This window comes from Meles meles, chromosome 2 (genome assembly GCF_922984935.1).
Source record: "Meles meles chromosome 2, mMelMel3.1 paternal haplotype, whole genome shotgun sequence".
NCBI lineage: Eukaryota > Metazoa > Chordata > Mammalia > Carnivora > Mustelidae > Meles > Meles meles.
The window spans coordinates 151,710,967-151,725,015 of record NC_060067.1 but is presented as its reverse complement, the minus strand read 5'-3'; the positions used below and the strand labels follow the sequence as shown (position 1 = coordinate 151,725,015).

Sequence of the window (14,049 nt, the reverse complement as noted above, 5' to 3'; positions counted from 1 at the left end):
CTTTTGTATAGCTTCTATAGCCCCTTATGAAGGACCCCACTCCGGCAATTAGCTCTTCTTTCAGTCAGCTCTCCCTTAGTGGATCCTTCCAACCTCCAGGAATCAATCCTACTAGTATCCAAGTATATTCTAGTTGCTGTAGTACCTTATGAATAAACTATCTCTTGGGTCCCAAACTCCCCACTATTTGCCATCTTTTTCTCCCCTCCCCTTTTCAGAAATTCTTATTTATGAGCAATTTCCCTGTCTTTTGCAGGTTTCTGCACATCCATTAAATGTTTCATTTTCTTTATGGTATCAGTAACTTCCCCTTCTTTGCTACATTTAGTTTATGCAAAGATGAAATCCTACAGCCAATGTAACCTACCTCAGTTTTCCACTTGTGGGACCTGATGAAAGAAACTTCGTGGACTGCTAAATTATGCATATATCCATCTCACCAACAGCATGGAAATATTCCTCTGTAGTATAAAATCTACATATCATACAGAATGATCACTGGGTTCTAAAACCTGTCAGGTAGTGAATAATGATCTTAAAAATTGGCAGGACCTTTGTTTCCTACAGAAGTGATTGAAGCATGACCTTTTGTACAAATTAGATTGTTAAATTATTTCTTTGGAGTAAAGAGGGTCTAAATATATCTCTAATGGTGCACATTTATGTGGCCCTTTATGGTTTTCAAAGAAATTTCGTATCCATTACTTTATTTGATCCTTACAATAGCCCTGTAAGATACTGGTATTTATCTAATTTTCACATACAGGAAAAATAAGGCTCCCAGGGTCTGTATGACTCACCCTCCAGCTAGTGCTCAACTTAAACCCGTGGCCATTACCTCAGTGGCTCAACCTTGAGTGTACAGTAGAATCACCTGGGAGCCTTTGAAAATCTCAGCACCCACGCTGCACTCAACACTAATCAAATCCAAATCTCTGGGGGTGAGATCAAGGCATGATTATCTTTGAAAAAAACTCTCCAGGTAATTTTAGCGTGCAGCTAAGTTTGAGGACCAGGGCTTTAGCCCCTCATTTCTGCAGCACTACTGTCTCTCCAATTCAACTCCTTCTTGCTGTCACCTTTAAGAAGGATTTTTTTTTTAAACTCAGTTTGAAAGGGAGGTTGACTTTCTTGGGATCAGGTTTCTTTTAACACAGATATTAACATTTTATAAGGGGGAAAAAATAAAGGAACAGCATCAGTCACTTAAGATATATAATTCTCTCCCGAGTCTCTGATGGAAGTGTCTACATCCAGATTGACTGGAAGATAAAAGATGTCAAAAAGGAGTGTAGTGTGATTTGTGGGAAGAAACAGAACATTTGAACCTATCTGATAGGTCTGCACACATCATATGGATATTCAAGTTCAAATTTAAGGATATCATCATTTCTTACCATTTTTTTAAAGATTTTATTTACTTAGCGAGAGAGAGAGAGAGAGAGAGAGAACACACACATGAATGAGGGGGAGGGGCAGACGGAGAAGCAGACTTCCTGCTGAGCAGGGAGCCTGACATGGGGCTCTATCCCAGGATCCCGAGATCATGACCTGAGCCAAAAGCAGATGCTTAACCAACTGAACCACACAGGTGCCCCTCTTCTTACCATTCCTAAAGGAATTATAAATGTGGTTCTGCTAATATGGCTTCTCTGTTTCCCTTTAATAGCTGGGGATAATCTGGGAATGAGCTTAAGCATCTTAACACTTGTCCTAGAAATGTACCCTACATATGTAAGGTCTGAGAACTGTTGATTATAAAATTATTTTTACATTTCTCCCCTCTGAATTGGAAAGTGGCAATTATTCTGCTGTGACAATGAAATGGCTCTGTTCCTAATCATGCACTAGGGAGAAACAATGTTGGTCAAATGGTAAGCAGCCACACACTGCAGTTTTCAATTATTCCAAAAGCATTTCCCTTGCAAAGTTAAGCTCTGCATGAAAAGGAAATAAAAGAGACATATCCCCCAACTACAAGCCTATTTCTAGACTGATCACAATATTATTGAAAGGAGAATATGAAAACATAATTAAAAATGATAATCCCTACATCAGTTCTTAAGAATATCAGGTTACATGATATTCTGAAACCATTGCATCAGTTTGCCATATGTAAAAATGGGAATACACTTCTGAAATTCATGTAAAGCCTGGAGAACTTGCTTCTTAATATTTTCGGCACACCAAGAGCAGAATGAAATCAATTTGTTATTATTGAATAGTTTCCATTACTATACTTTAAGTGAAATACATGTAGTTATGATTGTTTAGGTGACTGGTTATAAGGAAGCCATTGGAGACTCATGCTTTTACCAGTTGTTCATCTCTCAGTATTACACTAACCAAATGGACAATTTTTTCTGGAATGCCATTTTCACCAGATGAATGCCCAGCCTCTGCAGAAGGTGACTTCCTGTTGTTATTGCATGAAGTCTAAATTCTTCAGTCGCGTTTCTAAGGTGCCATATCCCTGCAATTTGTTTCTTCCGGTTTTCCAGCATGCATTCTGTTCCCATCAGGCTGCTTTCTCTGTGTCACACCACCCACTTTCTCAGGCTAATCCCAGACCTCCGTCTTTGTTCATGCTGCTTTCTCAACTAGATAACCTTCTCTCCTCACCACTGGAGGAAAAGCAGCCTTTTTCAAGACACTGCTCAATCCGTGTCACTTTTGTGAACTTGTCCAGCTGCCCTGGACCTCACCAGTTTTCTCAACCTTCAATATCTATTCAAAGTACAATAGTGGCAGCATATTTTCCTTGTCCTTGTGAGTTAAAAATTTTCTAGTACAGGGGCACCTGGGTGGCTCAGTGGGTTAAAGCCTCTGACTTCAGCTCAGGTCATGATCTCAGGGTCCTGGGATTGAGCCCTGCATCGGGCTCTCTGCTCGGCAGGGAGACTGCTTCCTCCTCTCTCTCTCTCTGCTGGCCTCTCTGCCTACTTGTGATCTCTGTCTGTCAAAAAATAAATAAAATCTTTTAAAAAAAAAAAGAATTTTCTAGTACACATAGAAGAATGCATCCAGATGCTCCACACTGAGAGGTCAAAGCCTGTAGAGCATACAACTGACACTATGTTTTCTGTGGAAGGACAGGCTCCAGGGAAACAAAGGACCATATAGCTTGTGTCCAGGAAACGCTACAGTAACCCTCTCAAAATGGATGGAGGGTTTTGGGGTTTTTTTTCATTTGTTTTTTGTTTTGTTTTGTTTTGTTTTTAGAGATTTACTTATTTATTTTGGAGGGAGAGAGAACACAAGCTGGAGGGGCAGAAGGAGAGAGAGAGAGTATCCCAAGCCAACTCAGCACTGACCATAGAGCCTGACTCGTGGCTCCATCTCATGACCCTGAGATCATGACCTGGGCTGAAACCAAGAGTCAGAGGCCCACCTAACTGCACCAGCCAGGTGCCCCTCAAAATAGGAGTCCCTTAAGCAGATTTTTAAGTGTCGTCAGCTGACCTTTTGGTGCCCCTGTCTGGTCATTGGAGAATATGTTAGATTTAACACTCCTTGAGGAATAATCCATCGTTAAAATTCTGTGACTGATTATCTTTTTACTCAACAGATGGACTTTTGTCCATTGATTTCGAGCCATGTTGACATTATTAAATTCAATTAAACAAACAGTTTGGTCCACAGTTCCCTTTTCGTCTCACTGTGCACTTCCCCACATATAAATGGCATGTCGATATCTCAACTGAGATGTGAATTATGGCCAATCATGGACTAGTAGCAAATAGTCAGGCTATTCCTATCTCAATCCATACCCTTTATGTGATTCAGTAACTCACCAGTGAAGAACCACTGCTGGCTGGCCCTGATTTCTCCCCAGATCTGAGGGGACACTGAGCGGATTGAACCTTGTCCTCCTGCCCATAACAGCAAGGTGTCAAAGCTACCCTGTTTCTGCAAGGGAGGGAGGATCACAGGCTCCACCTCCACTGGGAAATCCAATCAAGGAGAATCTGTGCCCAAATCGACCTGGTTTCTCAAGGGTACAGTTTGTAGATTCTTAAGCACTAAGTTTGTCCCTGTTTCCAGCCCACCCTGCTCTAAATCTCTATCCTCCAGGAATGGGTTACAATAGATAGATTAGAGGTTCTCGATTCTAGTTCAATATTAGAATCACTTTGGAAGGTTTCGGTTGTTTGGTTGTTTGTAGCAGCTTTATTGAGATATAATTTATATAGTATACAATTCATTCATTTAAAGATTAGAATTCAGTAGCCTTTAGTATATTCACAGAGCCACATAATCATCACAATTATAGAACGTTTTCATCATTTCAAAAAGAAACTCCATACCCTCAAGGCATCACCCCTCTGATCCCTGTGTCCCCATCCTCCTCAACCCTAAACAGCCACTAATCACTCATGTCTCTATAGATCTGCCTCTTTTGGATATTTTATATAGATGGAAACATATATTATGTAGTCCTTTGTGACAGAATTCCTTCCATTAGGATGTTCTCAAGCTTCATCCATGTTACATCTATTAGTACTTCATTCATCTTCATAACCAAATAACATCCCATTGCGTGGCTATACCACATCATGTCTATCCATCCATCGACTGATGGACCTTTTTTGTTTCCACCTTCTAGCTATTACAGGTCATGCTGCTATGAGTAGTCGTGTACAAGCTTTTATGTGAAAATAAGTTTGTTAACTCTCTTGCCTATATATCTCAGTAGAATTTCTGGGCCAAATGGTGTATGTTTAACCTTTTGAGGAATTTCCAGACTGTCTTCGGGAAGACTGAACAATCTTACATCTCTTCTAGCAATATATAAGACCTCTGATTTCCCCACAACCTCACCAATATCTGTTGTCTGACTTTTTGAATCTAGCTGTCCTATTGGGTGTGAAGTTTCCCATTTTGATTTTGATTTGCTACTTGATGGCTAATGATGTTGAGCATCTTTTCATGTACTTGTTGACTGTTCGCTTTTCTTCTTTGGAGAAATGCCTATTCAGGTCCTTTGCCCAGTTTCAACTGTGTTTGTTTTTTTTTTTTAATTGTATATATGATTTGCAAGTATTTTCTTCCATTCCATGAGTTGCAGAATTTTTAAATAATATTAAAGGCTGGGCTTACTCCTGTAGGTGCAGACTTATTTGATCTGCTGCCTACGCTCACTCATATTTTTCAGTGTGCCAGGTGAAGAACTACTGACCTCAGTAAGATCTCTGCCACCTTGGAGTCCCAGAACCAATCTCTTCTGCTTCCAGAGCAAGACCAGCCCACTGGGTTACCACTATTTTCAGGCCCAAAGTAATCTTATTTGGGGCTTTTTTGCCCTTGGCTGCCCCAAAATGTTAATCCTCAGAGTCACCAAAGTTTTCCCAGACAGATTGATCTAACTTTGAACCTAACCGGAAGTTAGGAGAATCTCATTCCTTTTCCTCCCTCTGAGCACCTCGCGCAAAATGTTTGGTGACACCCCACTCCCACCCAGACTGCTGCATCTCAAGCACTTTGGGGAAGGACAGAATTTACCAAATCAGAGAGAAAGGCAAAAGCAGAGTATTTTTTTTATATAAAGAATTTATTTATTTATTTGAGGGGGATCACAAGTAGGCAGAGAAGCAGGCGGGGGGGGGGGACAGGCTCCCCATCAAGCAGAGAGCAGGATGTGGGGCTTGATCCCAGGACCCTGAGATCATGACCTGAGCCGAAGGCAGAGGCTTAACCCACTGAGCCACCCAGGTGCCCCCAAAGCAGAGGATCTTATAACACCCTTCTTCAGATGGTAAAACATCCTTGCCCTGTATTTTATAAACCTATGGAAGACAAATCTATTGATATTTACCATACTAACAACAGAATATGCCCCAGATGACCTGCCATCGTTCCCCATAGATATATGGGTATTTGCAAAAATTTAATTAGCAGTGTCTGTGACTTAAAGCATTGATAGATGATAGATAGATAGATAGATAGATGATAGATAGATAGATAGATAGATGATAGATAGATAGATAGATAGATAGATAGATAGATAGATAGATAGAATTCTATACCCTTTTACACAGGCTATGGTTTCCAGCACCATATCTCTATTTTTCAAGAGAGTATTAATTGGTACTTAGATAGTCAATTCCTCATCTTTTACTTTCTAGTTGGGTCTAGCATCCTTCTTTCCTTCCCCTTCATTTTAAACAATACACCCCCCACCCCAGTCATTTTGGAACCTAAAATGTTCCCATGCTGTTCTAAAGTATGTTTTTAAAACAGTGATTCCCAAATCCCCAAATACTATTTTTTCACTGAGGATGACTGAATCCCCTAAAGCTCTCAACTAAATTTCTAACCACCTATGCCACTGAACCAGTCCACAAATAAATCCCACAGGCAACTAGAACTCATCACGTCCCCTCTTTCCCTCTGGTTTCCTTGTCCAAGACACGCTTCACTGTGCCTTCCACCACCTTAGGCCCTTAATCTCTCCTCCTGTTCTCCTCCAAATTAATCACCATATTCTGTTAACTCCACCTCCTAAAAAATTTCTTCACTTCATTCTTTCAAATTCCTAATCACTAACCTTTCTTTACCTGAGGGACTGTTCCAATAGCTCCCAATTGTTTTTCTGCTTCAGTGACTTCATTTTCCAATCCAGGGTGAGTTTTCTAAAAGGAAAGTCTGATTAAGTGTATTTCTTGCTTAAATCTCTTCACTGGCTTTTTTATCACTCTAGTGGCTCTGCCCAGCTGGTGGTTAGAGAGCACTGAGGGATTTAACGGAGAGGTTCCACAAGGGTCATGTCACTCACAACAATGACACCCATTCCTCTCGAGTTTTAGCAGTTAATAGAACAGGAAAAATTTTTCAAAACTAATAAATAAATAAATCAATGATTTTAAATATTTTTCCCTTTAAAAGGGAAACTTATCACTTTATTTTTAGAAATATTTTATTTATTTGACAGAGATAGAGAGCACAAGCAGGGAGAGGAGCAGACAGAGGGAGAGGGAGAAGTAGGCTCCCCACCAAGTAAGGAGCCCAGTGTGGGGCTCAATCTCAGGACCCAGGGATAATGACCTGAGCCAAAGGCAGACTCTTAACTGATTGAGCCACCCAGGCTCCCCAACTTCTCACTTTAAACAGGTGGGCTGTGGCCAGTGAATTTCAAAGTGAACAAATTCAAGTCTCACCTACTTTGTCACTCAGCTGAATCCCACTAGCCACGATGGTTTGAATTTCTTTTCATTGTAGTCTGAGAGTTTTCCCTTCATATCCATAATGGACCATTTGTTGGAGAAAACACAAAAATATAACATTGAATTTCAAATTATAACAATAAAAATGATAATTATTCTGCAATTTTATCTCAAATTGATCTTCACCAGATCTGTGCCTTGTATAAATTATAATTTGCAACAGATCAATATATATGAACTCCTTTTTTCTAAAAAGCAAAAAGAAGAAATATAGTAATGAACATATTTAAATTGACCATTTATCAGACAAGAATAATACACTATGTTATTTAAGAAAATAAGTTAGACACAGCAACCTAAAATCTTCTCTGGTCTCATCATGTAGAAACAAAAAATAAAACAGTTGTTTCTTTAATCTATGGCCAAGAAGATAGCTTCTGTTGATTTTTAATGCAGTAATTACATTTTAATATATATGTTGATGTACAGCCCACTCCCAAACCAAACAACTTAGTCCTTTCTAATATTTTCAACAGATTATACTTTCCTTATACAATTAATATAAAGTAAATCAAATAGGGTTACCTGGGTGGCTCAGACAGTTAAGTGTCTGCCTCTGGCTCAGGTCACTATCTTCGGGTTCTGGGATTGAGTCTCACATAGGGTGCCCTGTTCAATGGGGAGTTGCTTCTCCCTCTGTGTTTGTCTCCATCCTCCCCCACCACCCCCATCCACTTACATGCACTCTCTCTCTCTCAAATAAATAAAATATATTTTTAAAATATTTTATTTATTTCTTTGACACAGAGAGAGAGAGAGAGAGAGATCACAAGTACGCAGAGGCAGGCAGAGAGACAGAAGGAAGCAGGCTCCCTGCCGAGCTGAGAACCCCATGCGGGACTTGACCTCAGGACCCCGAGATCATGACCTGAGCTGAAGGCAGAGGCTTAACCCACTGAGCCACCCAGGTGCCCCTAAAATATTTTAAAACATATGTAAAGTAAATAAAATCATACAAATCATTGGTAATGGGAAAAAGATGGATTTTCGTCTTCGACCTGGAACCCTCTCCCCCATACCTGCTTGGCTAGCTCACATTCTCCACATACCTGCACAAAGCTCTGTCTTCACCATCTTATAACAAATAACAGCCCTCCAACCTTCCACCTGGCTCGCACATCTGCTGCCTTACCCTGCTTTATTCTTCTCCATAACACCTATGACCACCTGACATACCATATATTTGTCTGTTGTCCTTTTATCCATGCATGTCTCCGAGGATACAAGCTTCATCAGGGCGGGACCATCTCCAGCACTTACAACAGCATCTGAAAGAAAACAGTTAAAAAAAAAAAAGTGTAGACTGACTGAATAAATGGCTGAATATGAAGTATTCTGGAGGAAGACTGGGGGGATTTCATCTGATAGTCTGTTGACAGAAAGTCTTTCTGGACATAGTGATATCCAAGGACAAAGGAATAATGGCTGTTGAGGGGAGGAAGCATACGTGATGATAAGCCAGTGACCCAACTAGACAGGCTGGAACATGTCTGATGTTAGTATAAACCATAAAACCCTGGAGGGTCAAGCTTGTAATTTTCTCATGCAAGTCCCTCAGATGAGATCATTAAGACACAAAATGTTATATAACTTGCTAAATTCACATAACAACTAGGGGAAACGGGGTTTTCTGAGTGCTGGTCCAAATCTCTCCACATGTACACGTACCCCAAGCCTACCCATTATGAACCCAATTGTGTTACCCCCAAAATACATATGTTGAAGCCCTCATCCCCAATGTGGTTGTATGTGGAGATAGGGCCTATAATGAGGTAATTACGGTTAAGTGAGGTCCCAAGTAGCGGGGAGGGCTGTTCTGATAGGATTCGTGCCCTTATAAGAAGAGACATCATAGATCTTATTGTCATGCTCTCTCCCCACACATACACCAAGGAAAGGCCACGTGAGGATGGGCAAAGCAACTGTCAGTAGCCAGGAAGAGAGTCTTCACCAAGCATTGAACTCTGTTAATTCCTTGATCTTGAATTTTCCAGCCTCCAGAATGGAAAAATTTCATTTTTGTTATTTAAGACACCCAGTCTAGATTATTTTGTTATGGCAGCCTGAGTTGATGAAACCACTGCCCTCCCTCCTCTGCCCCTGCCTCTTGGTAAAGCAGGAGTCAAACCACTAATCTATACGCTCAAATGATGGTGTCAGTCACTAAGGGGAGTAAGGAATGAAACCAAGAAGTGGGCTACAGACGATATCCTTCCCGTGCCCAGCCATCTTCAGTCAGCTCATACTCAGACACAGCCTTCACAGGTGACTCACTCAACTAATTCAGTGGCTTGGTTTTGACCTTTATAACAGGTAGCAGAACTATATCCACTGAACATTTCAAGAGAGATTTAAACAGTGTTGTCCTGTTGTCTTGCTCTCTGCGTACAAGCTGAATATGAAGGTAGGAGTGGGAGCAGTCAGGAAAAAAACAAGCTGCTGTTTTCATTTTCAGTCTATCGGCTTCCCTGGGTAATTCATCCAGTTCAAAAGCAATGAAGCATGGATTTCACTTGCAATGACAGAGGACCAGGCATATTAATGCAATTATTTCATTAAATAACTTATTTATTTGGTAACTAACTAAAAGAAAATTTCTCTTATCTGGTGCTGTAATGTCACTTTTTAAATTCCAGACACCAAAAAAGAACACTAGAGGCTCCATTCTTATTTTTGGAAGAATCCCTGGCAGCAGAAATATTGATATTTAAAACCTGGGTTTGGAGGTAGGGAAGTGGGGAAGATGGCATTAGAATTCAATCCAATTCCTCCAGTGTTTATGAAATATAAATGATATGCAAAGCACTGGTTACTCTGTGGAAAATGAAAAAAAACCTAAGCCTGGCTTTTTGCCATTGAGTTAGAGATATGGATAAGGCAAGATGTTGTCTCCAAACATCCAGTTGTTCCTTCTCCATTCCTACTGAAGGGTATAAATATTATGAGTAGATATCAGTGCCTCAGTTCAAGGAAAGATTATATATATGCCAGAAACAATGGAAGAAATCATGTAGATATAGCAAGTTGGGACTGGGTGAAAAGAAACAACACATCTACTACTGTGTTGTGTGTCCAGAAAATGAGAGGAAGAGAATAACAAAACTGCATTAAAATCCTAGAAAGCAAAAGAGGAAGACTGGTACTGACGTGCTGTGGGGGGAGACAGAGGTGCATTACCTCCAACATTCGGAGGGAGCTTTGTGGAACTCTTCCGCTCCTCCAGCATCCGTGGGACGTCCTCCAGGGCTGCAGCTGCACAGAAGGCATGTAACAAGGACAAGCTTGAGAAGAACTGATCCACTGGGAATCCGGCATGGAGAGGCTCCACGCTGAGATGCCTTCCAGCCCTGGCTCAGGCTTCCAGGTGCTCCACAGTGACTGGCATTGAGCAGGGCTGAGAGTGTGGCAGTAAGAAATTACAGTGAAAAAACAAACAAACAAACAAACAAAAACAAACCAAAAAAACCCCCAATAGAGAAAAGCTCAGCTGTCCTGTCTCTTTTCCATTAAGCCTGAAAGATTGAGAGTGAAAGAGCTAGAACTCTTTCATTCTGAAACAAAACCATGAAATCCTAACTCTATAAGCCAATCTTGGGCTTATTTTTCCTCTTAAAGGGAGCATAAACAGAAGCCCTTGACACCATCTTCGTTTATAACAAGAGGGATGAATGCCATCTTCTGAAATCCACAGTTATTATTAGAGACAGAGGTGTTTTAAAGAAATCATGTGAAGGAAGGAAATTGTTTGAGATCAGTAAAGAAAAAGGTGATGAAAATTACAATTTCTGAATTCAGAGATTCAATGTAATACTGAGTAGCTGAGTAGCTACTACAGAAGTCCAAATCAGTGAAGTTGAAAACGAGCTTGAGAAATTCTCTAACAATACAGAAAAAATGAGAGAAAATGAATATCATGTAAAATACGAGACCTGAAAAACAAGGTTATAAAAAATATACTTAATAGGGGGTGCCTGGGTGGCTCAGTGGGTTAAACTTCTGCCTTTGGCTCAGGTCATGATCTCAGGGTCCTGGGATCGAGCCCCGCGTCCGGCTCTCCGCTCAGCAGGGAGCCTGCTTCCCCCTCTCTCTCTGCCCCTGCCTACTTGTGATCTCTCTCTCTCTCTCTGTCAAATAAATAAATAAAATTTAAAAAATATACTTAATAGTAGTCCAAAAGAAAAGAACAGAATAGACAAGATAATAATTTAAAACAAAACAAAAACTTCAAAGAAAATTTTCCTAACCAAAGGAAAAGAGGCTTTTCAGGTGAAAAGAGCCTATGTCTATAAGGTCAAGATCAAGGACCTTCTAACAATTAAAAAAAAAAAAAAATTAAGTCAAGTATTATCTCCAGGGGCACCTGGGAGGCTCAGTGGGGTAAAGTCTCTGCCTTGGGCTCAGGTCATGATCCCAGGGTTCTGGGATCAAGCCCCACATCAGGTTCTCTGCCCAGCAGGGAGCCTGCTTCCTCCTCTCTCTCTGTATGCCTGTCTCTCTGCCTACTTGTGATCTCTGTCTGTCAAATAAATAAATAAAATCTTAGAAAAAAAATTTTGAGAAGAAGAATGAAGAATACTAGAGGTAGTGATGACAAAAATAAAATATGAAGGTTTCTCATCTCATAGGGATGGGAGTCAACTAATACTATTTCAAGTTTACTTTGATTTTAGGGAAAATAGATTTAAATATGATTGTTTTTAAAACTGTAAAGGAAACCAATGGTATAGTAAGATATTATACATATATATAAATTCTTAATCATTACAGAAAAAATAAAAAATAACTCATATAAATAAGCATGATATGATAGGTAAAAGACAAAAACAATGTCTATAAAATATCATAAAAAATGAAAAATACTCAAAACCATTGATACTGGTAAGTGTAAACTAAGATGGCAATCATAAGCCCAAACATATGAGAAATGATAACAAGTGTAAATAGGTACATTTTTCTACCAAATGACAAAAACATAAAATTATGTCATAAAATAAAGGCCAATTATCTACTGCTTATAAGAGAAAAATACATGAGATACAAAAAAGTCAAAAAATTTAAAATGACAAAGACATATCAAGCAAATGCAAACAATGGAAATTTCAATATGGAATGGAAGGAAACCCTAATTGTAAGACTATATAGGAAAAAGTTATCTTACAATGCCAAAATATTTAATCCATAATTTAAATATAGCTATCACAAACTTTTCTCTGTCACATAATATTGTACCAAAATACATAAAGCAAAAACTATAAGAACTAACAAATGATCTGGTGATGGGGTAACTTCAAACATACATCCTCAATCTGTGACTGATCAATATGCAAAATAGAGAGAATTTGAGCAATATCCTTAATAAGATTGATTAAGTAGATATAATAATAATACTTTATTACTTAAACATAAAAATACTTTCTTTTTCAAGCATGCAAAAAAAGTCTTTTATAGGATCATAACCAAAACCAAAATAAAATACAGACTATAATCTGTGACTATAACGCAATAAAATTAAATTTAGTAACAAAAAAAGAAATCACACAAACGAAATATTCTCAAACTCCTGGACATCAAAAGGCAATTTTTTAAATAACTCTGAAGTCAGTCAAAGAGTTTAGTACCACCATTAGAGACTATTTAGATTATCATGGTAATGAAAATACTTCATATATCAACATTTATAAATGTTGCTTATACTCAAATGTGTTCTTGCAAAATTTCAAAGAAATTTCGTGATATAAACATTTCAGAACACAACAAAGGATGGAAAGCTTCCCAATTTGTTATATGCAACTAACATACTCTGATTTTCAATTCTGAACATAATAGCACTGGAAAGAAAACTATAGTAAATGTAAGCAAATAAAATTTAGCAATTATTCCAAAGAGTAACAGACCATACTCAAGGAAGACTTGACTAAAGAAAGCAAGGCTAACTTAATGTTAGGAAATCTATTGATATAAATCATACCAATAAATCAAAAAAAAAAAAATCCAGCAGTACCTGGGTGGCTCAGTCGGTTAAGCATCTGACTCTTGGTTTCGGCTCAGGTCATGATGTCGGGGTTGAGAAAGAGAGCCCCGTCCAGGGCTCCATGCTTAGCAGAGTCTGCTTGAGATCCACCTACTCCCTCTCTATCTGCCCCCTCACCAGTCCCCTCTTGTTCTCACTCTTTTCTCTCAAATTAAAAAAAAAAAAAGAAAGAAAAGAAAAAGAAAATCCATATGGTGGTCTTGTTAGAGGTCAAAACAAAACACAAAAAAACCCCCAATATGCCACATTTATCCTTAATACAAACTTCAAATAAAGAAGCATAGAAATATTTTATATTAACGTAACAAAAATATGTAACTCAAGCTAATAGCCAGTATCATACTGACATAAATTTATTGAGAATCACTTAGATTTTTTTTAAAGAAAGAAAAGAACATAAATGGTGCAGTTTATAGTACCATAAAATTACATTTTATGTATTTTTACACATTATGTATCAATGCACACACTATGTGTTACTGTATGCTTGATTTAAAAGTCACATACCTTCCTTATCCATTCGTCCTTCAACAGACGAATGGATAAGGAAGGTATGTGACTTTTAAATCAAGCATACAGTAACACATAGTGTGTGCATTGATACATAATGTGTAAAAATACATAAAATGTAATTTTATGGTACTATAAACTGCACCATTTATGTTCTTTTCTTTCTTTAAAAAAAATCTAAGTGATTCTCAATACTATGCAAACATTTTATGGGCACTTCAAGAAATTCTCAAGGCTTAATTTCTTAGTTTTCATTTGTGTCTTTTATGTCCAACTTTAGCACCT

At 38.7% G+C, this 14,049-nt stretch overlaps 1 pseudogene; it reads right to left on the bottom strand.

The window, feature by feature from the left end:
• Positions 1 to 13,774, bottom strand: part of LOC123936915 — a 132,421-nt pseudogene extending 118,647 nt beyond the window's left edge.
• Between the last annotated feature and the right edge of the window lie 275 nt (positions 13,775 to 14,049).